The sequence below is a fragment of the Lemur catta genome, chromosome 12 (assembly GCF_020740605.2).
Source record: "Lemur catta isolate mLemCat1 chromosome 12, mLemCat1.pri, whole genome shotgun sequence".
Lineage (NCBI taxonomy): Eukaryota > Metazoa > Chordata > Mammalia > Primates > Lemuridae > Lemur > Lemur catta.
The window spans coordinates 84,282,771-84,301,691 of record NC_059139.1 but is presented as its reverse complement, the minus strand read 5'-3'; positions in this window follow the sequence as shown (position 1 = coordinate 84,301,691).

The window sequence follows — 18,921 nt, the reverse complement described above, 5'->3', positions numbered from 1 at the left end:
CAAACAGCCCATGAAGGTGGAGCCCCATGACCCAAATGCTTCCCATCAGACCCCTTCTCTTAAAGGTTCTACCTCCCAACATTACTGTTCTGGGAATTAAAGTTCCAACAAGAGTTTTAAAGGAGTCACAAACACAGCTGGCAAAGTGTTGATGATAAGGATAAATTATATTTCTCTATTATTTGACCACGGACAGTCATTCAACTCTTATCCTGTTTGTAAAAAATATGGGCATTCAATGAAAATTATGTATTCTGAAGGTAATATTAGCTAAGACAATACTAAATTTTTCTGCAACCATGAATATTTTAGTTACAATACTCACAAGCATTCCCACCAATTCTAAAATGACGGATCATCTAATCCTACTTTAAAATATTTGAAATATCTCCAAACAATTGAATAATTGAATAATTCTAGTGGGCATATATTCTCATTCAGGAAACAAATTCAAAGTTATTATGAACTTTTATCTCAGGTTCTGGAAATGTCATTTCAATGTTTTAAAAAACCTATTTCATAAGAATTAAAATCTACTTGCATTGGATTCTGTTAAATGTAAACAAAACATTTCTATCAGACTCCTGCTCATACTTTTGATTTATTTAAAATAAAAGAGGGAAGAAGAGAGTGAGATAAATTGCCAGTTTTTTTAATTCTACCTTTAACATTAAACAGCACACTTAAATGCTGTGGAATTGATAGTTCTGTATTGGATTTACAATGTAATAATGACAATGTAGTGTTATGATATACATTTGCAAGCAGTTCAGATATCAGGCTTTTAATTTTTAATTTTTATTTTTAATTGACACAATAATTGTACATATTTATGGGGTGCAATGTGATATTCTGATACATGTATACATTGTGTAATGATCAAATCAGAGTGTATCATCACCTCAAACAATTACCATTTCTTTGTGGTAGGAACGTTCAAAATCCTGTCTTCCAGCTATTTTGAAATATACAATACCTTATTGGTTTTTTTTTGTTTTTTTTTTTTTTTTTGAGACAGAGTCTCACTCTGTTGCCCGGGCTAGAGTGAGTGCCGTGGCATCAGCCTGGCTCACAGCAACCTCAGACTCCTGGGCTTAAGCGATCCTACTGCCTCAGCCTCCCGAGTAGCTGGGACTACAGGCATGAGCCACCATGCCCGGCTAATTTTTTGTATATATATATTTTTAGTTGGCCAGATAATTTCTTTCTATCTTTAGTAGAGACGGGGTCTCACTCTTGCTCAGGCTGGCCTCGAACTCCTGACCTTGAGCAATCCACCCGCCTCGGCCTCCCAGAGCTAGGATTACAGGCGTGAGCCACTGCGCCCGGCCTCAATACCTTATTGTTAACCATAGTCACCCTACTGTGTAATAGAACACCAGAACTTATTCTTACTTTCTAATTGTAACCTTGGACACACTGACCAGCCGCTCCCCTTTCCCGCCTCCTCCCACCCTCCTCAGTCTCTGGTAACCACTGTTCTATTCATTACTTTCATGAGGTCAAATTTTTAAGATTCCACACATAAGTGAGATTATGTGATGTTAGTCTTTCTGTGTCTGGCTTATTTCACTTAACATGATGTTCTACAGGTTCATCCATGTTGTCACAAATGACAGAATCTCACTCTTGTTTATGGCTAAATAGTATGCCATTGTGTATATATACCACATTTTCTATATCTATTCATCCATTGTATTTTTATTTGCTGTTTAAATGGATTATCTTATTCCACAAGTCAGGTAGAATATTTTTTAAGAATAAAGAGACTGAAGCTTAGGATGTTTATATTAGATTCCTACTGGGTAAATAAAGCATTAAAAATACCAACTTTACCTATGAATTAAAATAAAAGCTTTAGCTATTTAGAATGGTCCATTTAAATTACACTATGCTATATATTTTATGGTTGGTTAATACATGAGCTATGAAGTATGAAATCTGCAATTAAGTAGCCCATCTAATTATAAATGGTATAAATTCTTTCCATATGAAATATTGAAGTATGTTTTCTTAACATTCAGTTGGGTGTGAATTTTATTTTTCCCATGTACTTTCCCCAATGTACAATGTAATATGGTTTATACATGGATACTCCAGCCTATGAATAAGCATACATCCTATGAGAACTAGTCCTTCAGAACTTTAGAGAAATACTGAAGTATTTACAATATGCAATAGTGATAATATCTACCATTTAATGAAAGCTAACTATACACTAGGTACCAAGATAATATAAAAATCCTTTAAGTAGGTACTGTTTTATCAATGTCTCTATTTTACAAATGAAGAAAGAGATATTCAGTAAGACTAAGTAACTTCAAATTTTAACAGCCAGTACATGCTAGAGAATCACATTTTCTAATTTTGGAGAACAGATCATTTTACTTACCTCAGCCTGGTGCTCTTCATGCAAAGTTTGATGGGGGTGCAGAAAAGAAAGACTGACTGGGCTACCATGCCTATTGGGTTAATGGTCTGTCATCCATGGGTTAGAACTTCGTAGATATGAAAAGTTGAAAAGATGTGATGGGGCAAAGGGTTACTACCACCCAGGTAATTCAGGTCCCTGGCTGAAACCCACCTGTGTTTAATTTTGGCTGGGGAAAAGAGCAAAGAATCTCTCCTCCACAGATGATTTTTTGGGCAGTGCAATAAAGGCTAAAACAACCCTCAACTCTGTACCTCGATTCCGTCTGTAGCCAGACTGAACCAAAGACAACTCTCAACTGGAAGACCAGCATTTCCAACAGGCTGAAGAAAAAATGGAACAAATCAAACTTATGCCTGGATTAACATCTCGCTACGCCAGACACTCCAGATGCATGGAATGCCCAGACACGTCATTTGCCCTTGGCTGGGTAGTCTGAAGTAAATATAGTTAAAAAATGGTGTAATAAATACATGAAAGTTAGAATCCCAAGAATTTCTACAAGCATTAACTCATTGAATTTAATGTTCACAATCATCCTATCAAGTAGAATCTATTATTATCCTCAGTGGTTAAGTAACACTGAAGTCTCCCTAAAGTCTCCCAGCTAGTAAGTGGCAGAGTCACAACTGAATCCCCCGAGTCTGATTCCAACCTATGTCCTTTACAACTAGGCAATGCCACCTCCTGCTGCCTAAGCAGTCTCAACCCAGTGATGACCCTGGCAGATTGACTGCTCAGGACACGCTGATCTGGAAAACTCACTAACCAGTCCTCATTACACAGACCTGAGCAGTCACACTAATGACTGATGCAGATTAATTACTGCAGACACTGACTGCTTCACACTGATTAAGATGCTATTTTAAGTATAAATTTGGAACAAGTACATTAACAGAAACTGAAAATAAAAGCCCTGATATAAGCAAGGTATATTTTACTCTAGAGGAGGATGAAAATAGAACCCCATGGTAATCAGAGAGGCAGTAACCATGGTGGTTAAGAGTGTGGACTTGGGGCCAAATTGCCTGGGTTCAGATTTCAGGCCCACCACTCACCAACTGTGTGGCTTACCAAGTTACTTCACCTTCTTCAATCTTTGATTCCTTATCTTTTAAAGGATAATAATCCGAATGCCCACCTATTTGGGTTATCGTAAGGATTAAAGGGAAAGCACTTACAATGGAATACGGTACTGATTAAGGATTAACAAGGGTTGGCCACTAAACCTAGTTCCACAGGAGACAGAATGAGCAGAACGCAGACAATGCAAAATAAATAAATAAATAAAGACCCCCATTATTACAAAGATGTTTCGTTTTGTCATATTGAGCCAAGTGATTTTTAACAGTCCTTTAATGATAAGCAACAGGAATCAATACACATACTCTTCTTTGTGCCTCTTTTAGAGTACTGATTAAAAATATGCCCAAGTTATAATAGTTTCAACTAATTTTTGTCATCTGGAGTACATTCCAAAATATGGCCACAAATTGCTCTCAATGCAGTATGTATCCCCTACGCTATGCAATTTTGTCATTCCCATTAGAAATGGAGTCTATCTCCCCACCCTTTGAATGTGAGCTGGCATTTGTCTAGTATTAACAGAAAGAAGCAGAAGTGATGCCGTGATACCGGTAATGCTAGGACTTAGGAAACTTTGCGGCATTCCTCTCACTTCCTTGGAATGCTGTCCTGAGACTACCATCTAAAGAAGGCAAGCTAGCCTACTAGATAATGAGAGTCAATAACAATGTATTACTTTTAACAACAGCAAAATTATCATTTAAGTGTTTCCCCATAAACTGAAAGTTTTTAGAACTACTCAGCAATTACTATGCCTGTTCACAAAACATGAAAGTTATAAAACAGTCACTCGCTTCTCCCAGTCAAGTTTGATATATTAGCTGCCTTGTCAGAATTGCATTAAATTGACATCATAGCAAATGCGTGTGAAAGTGCATTGATTTCCTCATTTATCTTTTCTTAATTTTTATTTGTTATGACAATTTTTGCTGCTGTGATGTCCCTCACTAAAAGACCCCTGATTTAGGTATGGCTACCTTCTGTGATAACCATGTGAACAAGAGCAAGCCCATGCATTATTTCACATTAAATGTGGAAATGCAGCCTGCTCCACGGATGTCTTCTCTCCACTCTGCCACCTCTGACACTTTGTCCCTTCTTCTGTAATAGGCACAGAGAGCTCCTAAGCAATTTTCTGCAGAGGTGAATGTACAAATATAGAATGGGAAGCCATTCTTATGCCTAAATCCTATATATAATTCTTTTAGAGCAGAGAGCACCCACTCTCCCTAGAGAAAGAGTGAAAAAGCAAAAAGCCATAGACTTTTCATTTCCATGTTCAGATCTCAGGACTCCAATGACCGATTATTCATCCCTCTCCTTCCCTACTCCTTAGTCTTCTGTTATATAAGCTAGGACCTAAGGAGGCAAAGTGATGCTGGAGGTAGCAAAGCCAGTGGGCCTCAAACTGCATATTTCTCTCTTGAATGTGAAGTACTTGATACTTTGTCCTCAACTTTGGGTACTAGCCATCAGTCTTGGCAAAAGGCAAAGTCCTCTTCGCCATCATCTTACATTGTGAAGTCCAAATCTCAAATGACATTGTCATTTTGTTTTAGCCATTGTACCAAAATACCACAATTAAGGTAATTTTTCTTACTTTCAGACTTCTTTCATAGTGACTGATTTCCAGGTGTTTATTTCTGGTACTTTGCTTCATTTTATTAAATCTTTTTTAAAAATCTTTTTTATAAAACTCTGCTTTCAAATCTTTATGTGCCTCTGCTTACATGCCATTGCAATTGTTAAAGTATTGGTTTATATGTGGTTGCATAAATAGAATTAGTTTTTAAAATGAGGTCTAGCTCAGAACGAATTGAATCTAGCCTATCCGATGGCTTAGTTTCTTAAAAAAAAAAAAACAAAAAAAAAACTGGGTGTTTGTGTATATAAATACCCAGGAACACAATAACAAACCTCACCCCTGAACTATTTGAACCATAACTGATCAGTCATGGATTTAAATGTAGTTGCATAACAGAAGTGAAACTAAATGTCATTCACTCTTACCATATTGCCCTGTAGCACCTATTAGGTTCAAATGAAACTGTAGTCAAAATGTTCTGTTGCTCCCGAGAAAGACATTAAACCACTAACCCACTTGATTAATTTATTTGGTAGCCAAAAATTATTTTGGTTTATTCAGTGGGTCCAACTTCTAAATAATTGATTTTTAAACTTGAATATTTAACGGAACACTTCTAGGAGATCAGGAGTCACGTCCAAAATCTTTGCTGTTCTACTTATAGGTCCTATAGTGAATGATGAATGAATGAACAAATTGATAAATCAATTAGTATTGGAAGATGTAATTATCACTTTCAATTATGTCTAGTTACTAATTTTTGGTTAGTAAACAAACAAGCTAGAGATGAAGGAGTGCTTATATGGATAAAACTTATTTGTGCCCTATTGTGGTTGAGATATCTTTAACTCCTCATCTATTCATTTGTTCATAATATTTTTTATACCAGAAGGTAGTGGTTTGAATACAGTAGAAAATAAAAAGAAATAGTCACTAAATTAATAATGTTCATCTTCGTATGATTATCCCTGACAATCATAATTATGGTTGGGAGATAGCAGATCATTATATAATTGTTAAATGCTAATAAAAATGAAGCAGAATAAGAGTAATATAGCATCCTGGGGTTTGGCAGGAATATTAATTTTTGCATCTTAATCATCATCAAATAGTCGATTTCACGATTTTTAGCCCTTTATTTAATTAATTCAACAAGTATTTATAGAGGACCTATTCTGTGCCAGGCACTAAAGAGGCAATAGAGAGCAAAAACAGGCATGTTTCCTGTGTGGATGAGTTTGGAAAAGAAATAGTAATACAACAATAGCTCAGATGTGTACAAAAATTGGTAACTACTACAATTTTTTTTTGCATCCCTTAAATACATCAGTCATTTATTTGGTGACTCACACACACATACTGTGTCCTTGAGATGGATAATAGTGGCTCTGTATGCCTACTGCTATAACCCTTTAATCAATCACACAAAAGACAAGAGACATTCTGGGGACTTAGCAAGTAAACCTAACTAATTCCAGTGGCAAAACCTCGACTCGGGTTAGTCATCAAACTAAATCTGCTGTTCCCTCAATTACACGGATCATTGCTTTAACTCTCCACCTGGCTTTAGCAGCGAGAGCCTTCCTTCTTAGAATAGAATAACATCAGTTATAGTCATTTTTAAAAGATATATGAAAATATATTTCTCATAGGCCATGAAATCTTGTTTAATTTTCTAAAACAAGAATAAAATACCAGAGCAAAGGAAAAATAAACATTTTTAAAAGAAAAAAATCAAGATTATTATGACAATCCATAGTGTATATTGAGTTGTGGCAAACTTAAAATACAAATATTTCAAGTAAAATGATAATTTTAGAGAATAATGAGCTTTTACTTACAAAGCTATTTTAGCTTTTAAATTTCTCACTGTTTGTATTTGCTAAAATATTTATTAGCGCATACAGCTGAGAAATCAGTTAATCTCCACATTTTAAAATGTCAGCATATATGAATCTGAATGAGGAAAGAAAGGAGAAAGATTGAAGGAGATGGGCAAAGACCTTGAATAGACATTTCTTAAAAGAAGACATACAAATGGTCACCAGGTATATTAAAAGATGCTCAACATCACTTATCATCAGGAAAATGCATGTGAAAACCACAGTGAGATATCACCTTGCACCTGTTATGATGGCTATTATCAAAAAGGCAAAAGATAGTAAGTGTTGGCAAGGATGTGGAAAAAAGGGAAGCCTTGTACAGTGTACACCTTGTAGTATACCTTGTATACTAATTTACATTGGTACAAATGTAAATTAGTACAACCATTATGGAAAACAGTATGTAGGTTTCTCAAAAAATTAAAAATAGACTACCATATTACCATGTGATCCAACGTTGAATCCTGCTTCTGGGTGTATATCCAAAGAAAATGAAATTAGGATCTCAAAGAGTTATCTGAACTCCCATGTTCATTGAAGCATTGTTCACAGTAGCTAAGATTTGGAATCAACCTAAATGTCCATCAATGGATGAATGGATAAAGAAAATATCACATAAGAGTGTGTGTGTGTGTGTGTGTGTGTATGTGTGTGTGTGTAGGAAGAAAATCCTGGCATTCTTGACAACATGGATAAACCTGGAGGACATTATGCTAAGTGAAATAAGTCAGCCACAGAAAAACAAACACTGCATGATGCCACTTATATGTTGAACCAAAAACAGTCAAACTCATAGAAGAAGAGGGTAGAATGGTGGTTGCCAGAGGCTAGGGGGAGGGGTAAATGGGCACAAGTTGGTCAAAAAGTACAAAGTTTCAGTTTTGCAAGATAAACAAATTCTCAAGCTCTAATGTACAGCATGCTGACTATAGTTAATAATACTGTATTATATACTTGAAATTTGCTAAAAGGATAGATCTTAAATCTTCTCACCACAAAAAAAAAGAAATGAAGAAAGGAAAGGAAAGAGAGAGACAGAGAGAGGGAGGGAGGGAGGGAGAAATAAATGGTAATTACTAGGTGAGGTGATAGATATGTTAATTATCTTTATTGTTTTTATCGTGGTAATCATTTCACAATGTATACGTATATCAAAACATCAAGTTGTACACCTTGAATATATGTGATTTTTATTTGTCAATTATACCTCAATAAAGCTGAGAAAAAGAGTCAAGGAGGTGGGTTTAATATTTTAAAGTGAAGATGATATAAACATTTTCTAGTTGCCGTTACTTGCGTAGACACAGACATTTGCATTCTCTCTTTACTGATCTGTGATCAGGTGCTATTTTCAAGAGATTACCATGTTAAATTTCCCAAAACAAATAGAAGAGCAGACTTAATCCTATTACATCATTTCTAGAAAAAGCATATTCAATTTCAAGGAAATTACCCATCTTTCTCAATTATTAATCTTCCTAAATCATTTATGATTATAGTGTTCTAGTTTATGCAAGCTACTCAATTACAAATGATCTTGAAGATATCAAATTATGTCCTTAGAAATAAAATATTTAATTTTTACTGGATAAACTATTAAATAGTTTAGGGTCCTCCTCATCTTGCATATATTCCCTCTCCATATCCAGTCTGTTATCAAGTCCAATTGCCTACTCCCCTAAATCATGTAACTCTATTTCATCTTTTCTGTTTCTGGTGACACTGCTTCTGTTAAGCACTGTATGAATTTTCACTTAACAGTTTCAATAACCTCTTCCCATATTTTCTCCAATTTTAGTATCACCATCCTTTTCTTTGTGTTTTGTAAAAGCTGTGACTTTCTAAACCACAATGGATTATGGTTTGTGATCTTATTGTAACTATGTGACTTATATAATTATTTGTTTTTCTGTGGAATAAAATCTCAACTACTTGAAAGGGCAGTCTATATTCCTTACAGTTTTATATCAACTTATTTTTTATAGCCTCAATTCTCTCTATCTCTCATTCTTCCCCAAATGATGTATTCTATATGGCAACCAAAAGGCATAATAGGCCTATCTTGTGGTCCTCACCATCTTTGACTTTAATGTTATTCTTATCTAAAATATAATAAAAGTAACTTTAAAGGCAACTTCCTTATTCAACCACAATAGAATTATGTTCAAATTATCAAAAGACTGCAACCAATTTTTTTATCCTGCAAAAGACAAGTTTTCCCCCTCCCCATTTATTTGTATTAAGTAAAATATCTAGCATAGTTGGAGACTTAATCCTTACTCAGAGAAGACCAGCTAGACTTTTGCTTCTGGCTATTTTAACAGCTAGTAACAGAGCAACCCTCTGTCTTAGAACAACTATAAAAACAGGCTAAATTTTTAAAAACCTACTATTTGAAAGCATTAGGAAACAACCATCCCAAAACATAGGAAGCTATGACCCTGGAAAGAAATGAAATGCAATAAGACCGAGTTAAGTACATGACAGAAATGATGGAAACCAGAGGGATTCCATTGTATACTGGTATGTCATCCTTAATATACTGAAATAGAATAAATGTAGAATAAAATATCTATTTCCAGTGAAAATATTACTTAAATATAAACACAAAATTAAGTCATTTTCAAACAATGAAAATGAAATATTCATTACATGAAAGCCTTCTCTAAAATAAATAGTAAAAGTGAATTTTTCATACAGAGAAAAGAATGATCCAATGCAGAAACATGGAAATACAGGATGGCATAAGAACACAAAAAAGGGTAAACACATAAGTACATATAATGAATACTGGTTATACAACATAATGATTCTAATGTCTTATAATATTTTAAACACATATAGAACTAAAACACAGGCAAAATAAGACTCATAAGGAAGTAAACAAAGTTAATATTTTCCATGGTTTTAGAATTATTGTGGAAGGGGTAAATGTAAAATTTTTTATTTCACTGAAATAATTACATATATACGTTGTAATTGCTAGGATAACCATTACAAAAATAGTGGAAGAATTCCTAAATAACACATAAATACAGGAAAATTAAATATAATTTAAAATTGAGTAATCCAAAATAAAGCAATAAAGGAATATAAAATAATATAACAGGTGTGTTAAGTTGAAAACAAATAGTAAAGACAGTAGAAATAAACTTAAATTTACCAACAAATATGCAAATGAACTAAATAATACAAACAGAAATCTAATATCTTCTACAGAATAAAAAAAAAACAGCATTTAAGTATAAAGACACAGAAATTTGAAAGTAAAGCATGGAAATCATACTAGGTATATTAGTTATCTATTATTGTTTAACAACCCTAAAATTTAGCAGCTTGAAACAATAAACATATGTTATCCCAGTTTCTGTGGATTAGGAATCTGGGAGGTGTTAGCTGGTTGGTTGAGGCTCAGGGCCTCTCCTCCGGCTGCAGTTAAGTGTAGGCTGGGGCAGTATTCATACCCAGGCTTGATTAGCAAAAGTATTTGTTTACAAGCTCTTTGTGTGGTCTTTTCCACAGAGCTAGCTGCTTTATAAAATGGCAGCTGGCTTCTCCCAGCGCATAAGCTTCTAGAGAGTAAGAGTCAATACCAAAGTCTTTTTGAAATTTATCCTTGAAATTAACATCCCACCACTTTTGTTTCATTCTATTCCTTAGAAGTGAGTCACTTCATCCAACCCACAATCAAGGGACAAAAATTACACACAAAACAATACTAATCTACAGTAGATTCTGATAAATGAACTATTCATGTTGCATCTCCAGAGTAGCAAGTTCCCAAAAGAGAAACTTTCAGGCAGTCTGTGCAGTGACAATGACAATGCTTTTCAGAATAAGACTAAGATATTATTTGCTTTTTTGCTCTCATTCCCTCATAAGTATATAATGGAGTTTTCCAGAGGTAACATCACATGTGATATCTTTGCTCTGATGATTAATGGAATGTGTGGTTATTTGTTCTCTGTTTTAAAACTTTTTCAGTTTTAATTTCTAATATGATGAGTGTATATATACATACACACACACACACACACACACACACACACATATCATACTATCAAAAGATCTTTGGGAAGCCTAATAATTTATAAAAATGTAAAGGGATCCTGAGACATGTTTAAGATTTATCTTAATATTTATAATAAAATCACAAAAAGAACATAAAAGACAAGTAACTAGAAATAATAAAGAGGAATAACAATAATTTTCAAAATACTTGATCATTCAACAAGCAGGCAAGAATGAGAAAGAATAAAATTGATAGAAAATAGTAAGATTATTTAAATCAAAATATGTCATTAATGTTGTGTTATAAATCTCATAAACACGATGTTAAGTGAAAGAAGTAAGAAAATATTATATTATGTATGATTCTATTTATAAGAAGTTCAAAAACAAAACATCTCTATGCTGGAAGTACCATACTTGGGGCCTCTGGGGTGGGTCCAGCAGGGGCCGCTAAATATGGTTCTGTAGTGATGGTAACATTCCACTTCTTTCTTTACTCCTGGAGGTGGTTTATGTGGATATGTTACTACGTAAAATTCCACTAAGCTGAAAACTTTGATGTGTATACTTTTCTGCATCTTTATTATTCTTACATTAAAAAATTACATAAAGGAAACAGAAGGTAACTCATACCTGGTTATTGTATCCATGACTTACCCACACCTGTACCTCTGGGTAATGCAAAGCTATGCTATTTCATCTCAGGCACTGCTTCAGTACGCAACTTCTAAATTTCTATGCACTCTGAGGAAAAGAAAGCATTTTTAAAATTAATTCTACTTTTATTAAATTTTATTTAATTTCATTTTAATTCTCTCAATCAAGTTCATACTGTACCCATGCCGTAGTGTAGTATAGTATAGAGTTCATAGTAGCCTAACCTTTGCTTGAGTTCTCATGGCAAATTTGCAGAGAGTGTCACCAATCCAGTTCAGATTTTTACTTTCCATTCAAAGACTCTCTTTTGCCTAAAACTCCTACCTATTTTAGTGGTTACTTAGCTAGTAAAACATGATTTTATATGAGGAAAGTTAGGCCCAGAGAGTTTAAGGGAATTATTTAAGTCAGCTGCTTCCTTTTTTCATTTCCCTCATGAGTCTTCTCCTCATCAATTTGACCCAGTTTCCTCTCTTCAGAATTACATTGGTACACAGTTCTATCAGTGGGAAAATATCAATTATGTACTGCCTTTATATTATTAGTTGTTTTTTGTGGACATTTAATCTACTCCAACTCTGTGTGTTCTTGTGGGTCAGTGACTGTGTCTCATATTTTTTTCTTTTAATCCTGGAAATTTAATTTTGTTATTTTACCCTACCAATTAGTAAACATATTCATTCATGCATTCATTCATTCAACAACTTTTTTGAGTACCTACTATGTAGCAAACAGATGAAATAGTCCCTCCCTTCATAAAGATTAGATCTCAATGTAAGGTAATTTATTAATTAATAAGTAAGAAAATACTGTATATGGTTTGTTAAATTGTGATAAATGCTTTGGGGAAAAAACAGACCATTAACTTTCAAATACAGTAGTTTTTGTGCTGCTTTGAGATCCTGGGGCTTACTGTGGAGGTCCCTTTGGAATTGCTGGAGTGAAAAGCAGTTCAACCAGACAACCTCCCAACCTGACTTCATTCACAACTCAGGCTTTTATCTCTTTCATATAAAATTCCATTTGAACAAAGTACTCCATAGATGAAAATTAATTCAACACATCTTTCAGGTTCTAAAACATCTCAGCTTTTCAAAGGGACAAATGGTGTTTCTAGTTATAGACTCTATAGATTCATATATTAGTGAAACTCATTTTGTATTTTTTATTTCTACTCTATAATTATAGGATGCATATAAGCAGGTAAGTTTATGATGTTGAGAAGGACAGTGTAACCCTCATTTGCTCAACTCTAATGACTGCTGAATGACCTTCCAAAGACAACAGGGTGCCCTGTGTGCATTTGTCTCTATATAAGTAATAGAACCATTAGATGATTAAGAGAATGACTATATTTCAGTGATGATTTACTTTTGTGCAATACTGATCAGACATGTGGAAACAGGTTAGCACTGTCATGCTGAACCTAACCCTTTCATCACTAAGCGCTAGCTCCTTTCGATTAACTTCTCTGTCAGTAATCTAAAGATACCACCATTACAGGTATGAAAGGCACACAAAAATCACTTCAAAGAGAGCAGATGTGTTTTAAAAAGGGAAGATGTTAGTGCCAAACAGCAACCAGAGATATAAGAAAAGATCCTTTTTTTCAATCTACATCTAATTGAATCAGAGCTGTGAACAGCTTCCATGATTGATGATAATGATATCAATGATGGTGATGTAAAGGTTATTAAATGCCCAAAGTGTTCTAGGAGTTATGTGGTACATGTTGCATTGAAAGACAATATCTTTTCCATCAGGGACTTTTACCTCTAAAAATAAATGAGACAGATTACAACATACCCATATACACATTCATCAAAATATACTTGAATATATTTTTTGTAAGATTGAATGGTTAGAAATAAGATAAAAAGAGAAGGGCAGATAAAGGGGAAATAAAAGGTATGGTGTATACTTGGCAAATACAGTGGGAAATAGAAAGGGACAGTAATTCAATTAGAGATAACAAACATATTTACAGGCAAGTTTTAATTTATATTCCCAACACCTTTGTAAATCTTAAATTAAATAACAAGCACAGTCTATGCATTTGAGGAAAGTGTATATTGATGAAGAGTTTTGAATGAGTATTGGGGGAATTATTAGTGTTTTTTGTTCTATTTTATCAAGTTTTTGGAAGAGGTATATAGTCATTGTCAGAAATGTTAGTATAATCTAGTATGATTGTTAAGTTTCAAAAAAACTGAATATGAAACATGCATGGACACAGAGGTGAGATTTTCCTTTGGTATAAATTTCATGGATAAGTTTCAAATACTAATTTGGGGTAAGCAAGCGTAATTATCTAAAATGTGATTAGAAAAAATATTACATTTATTTCTCTTTTAAAAAAAAACTATAAATTCCAGCCACATCTCATTTCTGTTGGGGCCAAGAACACTGAACTGAATCATTGAACATTTCTGAACAATATCAAAGATTTGTCAACCCAGGGGGAAAAACAGGACATGATAAAAAAGGAATGGAATTTAGCAACCACGTTATTTGGAGTTGTATTCTAAGGGGGTACAAACAGAAGCCAGGTAGCTGGCTTAAAATTCAAGAATTTCTCAGAAAAATATTGGTAAAAAGGGATTTAGAAGGTGCGATTTTGTTGGCTTCCGTATTATTTCATCAGTCTGTGGCTGCGCAGTAGACTGAGCTCAGCAGTCAGTGCTTCTCGAGTGCGGTCCCCAGCCCAGCAGCAGCATCAGGGCCTGTGTTAGAAACCCAAATTCTTAGGCCCCACCTCAGACCCAGTAAATCAAAAGCTCTTGAGATTGAGGTCCAGAAATCTGTGTTTTCACAAGCCCTTTAAGTGATCGTGCATGCTTGAGAACTGCTCTGCAATACACTGTTTACTGTAGTACAATCTAGTAGCACCAAAAAAACAAAAATGTCTTGAAGAAACAACTTCCTCACAAAGTCTTTAAATTTGCTCAAATCATTCTGAAAAATACCTCAGGGATATCCCAAGCCAGCTCCAAAGCCCTATGATATCTTATGACTAAACCAACTGTACACTCACCTTGCTATAAACATTTTCTGGGAATCTGGTTTGTTCAGTTTTCTCTATCTTCTGCAGTATAATAAGCAAGACCTTAAAGGTAGGCTCACTATTTTTAAGCTGTTTATTAAATAAAGTCTTTGAATTTATTGGAGAAGGGAATGATCGGGAACAAAGATTTTGATAATATACTCAGCGATATATTTTGGGGGGAGTATGACAGAACCTCTGAGTTATGCCAACTACAATGGCATATTGGAACCTTGCTTTTCAACTTCCATCACTTACCAGTACAATGAAATCCAACGCTGAAATGTAAGGTTCAAATCAAGTAATAATTTTTTGGAATTTTCTCCCTTTATTTTACGAAGCTTTATATTTTAATGAGACTATTTTCTTAGGTTAACCTATAAGTCCTTTTAAATCTCCTAGGGCAAATGTAAAGCCCGCCACTTACGCTGATGGGAAATAATGACAACTTGAGAATTAGCTTTCTTTAGTAATGTTATAGTAAAATTATGACTCTGCAGTGAATTTTTGCTTTCCCCAACTCTTCTGGAGTCTGGATCTGGGAGACTGAACCAAAAATATTTAAGTGCTTTGATTCATGTATACTATTTGAAGTTCTTTTTTTCCTTTGTTTTACATAATAGAGGCTGAGTCATGGATATGATGATGGGGCCACCACTACACTGACAACATTGATGACAGAGAGAATCAAAAAGGCAGGTTACCTTAAGAACGTGGTCAAGTGCTTAGTGAAGATATAAAAATATAAGCTAATATCTTAACATAATATTTATAACTTTCATAAACAAATATCTTTACTAGATATTAATATGATTATTTTAAGTGATATACTTTCACTGAATTTAGTGGTAAATATTGAATTTCTAATGAATTAAACCTAAGTAATTAAATTTTATAACAATAGTAAAGGATATGAGAAAATGATGATAGTGCCTTCTAAAATATGTTTTTAATATACTTTTAAAAATCAAGCTGAAATTAACTTGGAACAATCCTGAAAAAGTTCAGAAATTCGAGGTTTTAATATTGGATTTTACACATCGAAAGTAGTCATTTCAGATTTTAAGCTAAACAATTAAATCTCACAGAAATGAAAAATAGAAATGAAAAGTTTGAACATAGAAAGTCCTCTTTTATTCTTCTTGATTTAACTGTAAATAGGTTAATCAGATACCCACAGAAGCTTTGTTCTTTCACTAATGACATTTCCCTGATCATGAAACTGTTGGGCCATTTTAGGTCCCTTCCCTCATTATATGAAACCTCCTCACTTTCTTGTCTCTGAGCTTCTGAGTCATTGTGAATCACTCAGACTAGTATTTTGGGTGAATCACCATTAATATTCATTAAATATTCAAATACTGTCACAAAGGTCTGTGGAAATTAAATGTATTAAATAAAGGACCAACCAAGTAAATTTTAGCTTATACAAGAAAATTCTCTACATATGCCTCCTAAATAATTTTTTTCAACTATGGACACTTTTAAAGAATCTTCATACCCTTTCCCTCTTGGAGAAAGAAAAGAATTAGTTATTATGTGCCTGAAAAGTGAAAAGCAACACGGCTCATCAAAGTTAGCATTTTAGTTCATCACTTTGAGTTCTAATCATTCCTTATCAATTGCATCCCAATGATTCATTTAAAACTTAAACAATATTTAGTAACCACTAAATATAGAAAGAGCTTTGTTTTAAATGATAAAACTACAACGGTCTGCCCTCTAGAAGTTTGCAATCTAAATCAAAATATGACATATGTATTTATTGATTAGTATAACAACTGAAGGAGGAAAAGGGTATTTTTTTTACTCAATTTTACTTAAGGGTACTTTGATCCTCAATGGTTAGTGATTATGAGTCATTAACTTAATATCGCTTGAGAATTAATTTAACCATAAAAATAAACTACCTGAAAGAAAAGAAAATTTAACATTTATAGAGTCCCAACAATATTCTAGACATTGGACTAAGTATTAATGTATCCCCATAGATATTATTTAATCCCTAAAAAACTGCTTTGTTCATATAATTGCTGTGCCAATAGATTTAGGTAAACAACTCCCCTGATGTCAAAAGTTCCTCATAATCTTAAACTAACTCACTTTTCTTTTCATTTCTATCATATGTTGCTGCCTTCAGCCTCATATGGTTACTACCATCTTCATGAGTCAACAGGTGCTATTTTCCTTGCTGGAATCACTGACCTCTCTCTTCTTCTCCACTACTTAAAATACCTTCTATCTACCCAAGTGCCTCTCCAGTCAATTCTCATCCCAATCAATCATTTAATACAGATTCACAAGTCATTTCAGTAGTTCTATAGTGACTGATGATGATCATTTTCAACACTAGTTTTCATTATTTGACACCAAAAGATCAAATATGGAACAAAATTATCTCTTTTATTAATCATCTAATACCATACTTAAAAAATTAGTAAACTATTTATAGAGTATTTTTAAATTTACAGCACATTGAGCAGATGGTACAGAGAGCTCCTATATACCACCTCTTGCTGTTCACAGTTTCCCCTATTGTTAACATCGTGAATTAGTGTGGTACTTTTGTTGAAATTGATAAACCAATACTGACACATTATTAATAACTAAGGTTCATAGTTGACATTAGGATTATCTCTTTGTATTGTGCAGTTCTATGGATTTTGATGAATCCATAAAGCTGTGTAACCACCATTACTGTGTCATACACAATAGTTTTATTACCCTAAAATTCCCCTGTGCTCCACATATCCACCTTGACCCCACTTCCCCAAATCCCTGGTATCCAATGATCTTACTGTCTCCATACTTGTGTCTTTTCCAGAACATCATGTATTCAGAATCATAAAGTATTTAGCCTGTTAAACTGACTTCTTTATTTATGTATCTGTATTTAAGTTTTCTCCATGTCTTTTTATGGCTGGATACCTCATTTCTTTTTATTGCTGAGCAGTATCCCATTATATGGATGCATCACAGTTTGTTTATATGTTACTTAGTGAAGGGCATGTTTGTTTATTCTGGGTTTTGGCAATTATGCCAAATTATGCTTGAATTTTGATTGAGATTGAATTGAATCAATACATCAATTTGGGAAGAACTGAAATCTTAACAATATAAAATGTTCCTATCTATGAACATGGAATATTTTTCCATTTATTTAGATCTTTGATTTTTTTATCAGAGTTTGTTTTTCTCAAATGGATCTTACACATATTTTGTTAGATTAGTACTTAAAAACATTTAATTTTTGGTGTTGATATTAATGGTAATGTGTTTTTGATTTCAAATTCCCATTGTCTATTGAAGGAATATAGGAAAGAAATTCACTTTTATATATTAACCTTCTATCTGTAACCACACTATAGTTGCTTATTCATTCCAGAAGATTTTTGTCAGTTATTTGGCTTTTTCTACTTACACTTGGACAGTTTTATTTCTTCTGAACCAATCCATATCCTTATTTTATTGCATTACTTAGAACATCCAGTATAATGTTGGATAAGAGTGATTAGCGGAGATATCCTTACCTCATAATCTTAGGTAGAAAGTACTTAGTTTACCACCATTAAGTATGAGATTAACTGAAAGTGTTTCTTTTTTTTTTTTTTTTTTAATTTCAGCTCTTCATGGGGGTACAAAAGCTCAGGTTATATACATTGTCCATGTCCCACCCATCCCCCTGAGTCAGAGCCTCAAGTGTGTCCATTCTCCAGACAGTGCTCCTGGCACTCACCATGTAGTCATACCTCCATCCCCTCCCCCCACCCCCCACCTCCCTGAGTCAGCACCTTCAAGCATGACCATTCCCCAGATGGTGCGCAATGCACTCATCATGTAGGCATACACCCATCCCCTCCCCCCACCCCCCGTCTCAGTCTGATATCCAGTTGGTATCCTTCCCCGATGTGCATTTAGGTGATGATCAGGGAAACCAATTTTCTGGTGAGTACATGTGATGCTTGTTTTTCCATTCTTGGGATACTTCACTTAATATAATGGGTTCCAACTCTCTCCAGGAGAACCAAAGAGATGTCGTATCACCGTTATTTCTTATAGCTGAGTAATACTCCATGGTATACATATACCACAGTTTACTAATCCATTTGTGGATTGATGGGCACTTGGGTTGTTTCCACATCTTTGCGATTGTGAATTGTGCTGCTATAAACATTCGGGTACAGGTGTCTTTGTTATAGAATGACTTTTGTTCTTCTGGGTATAT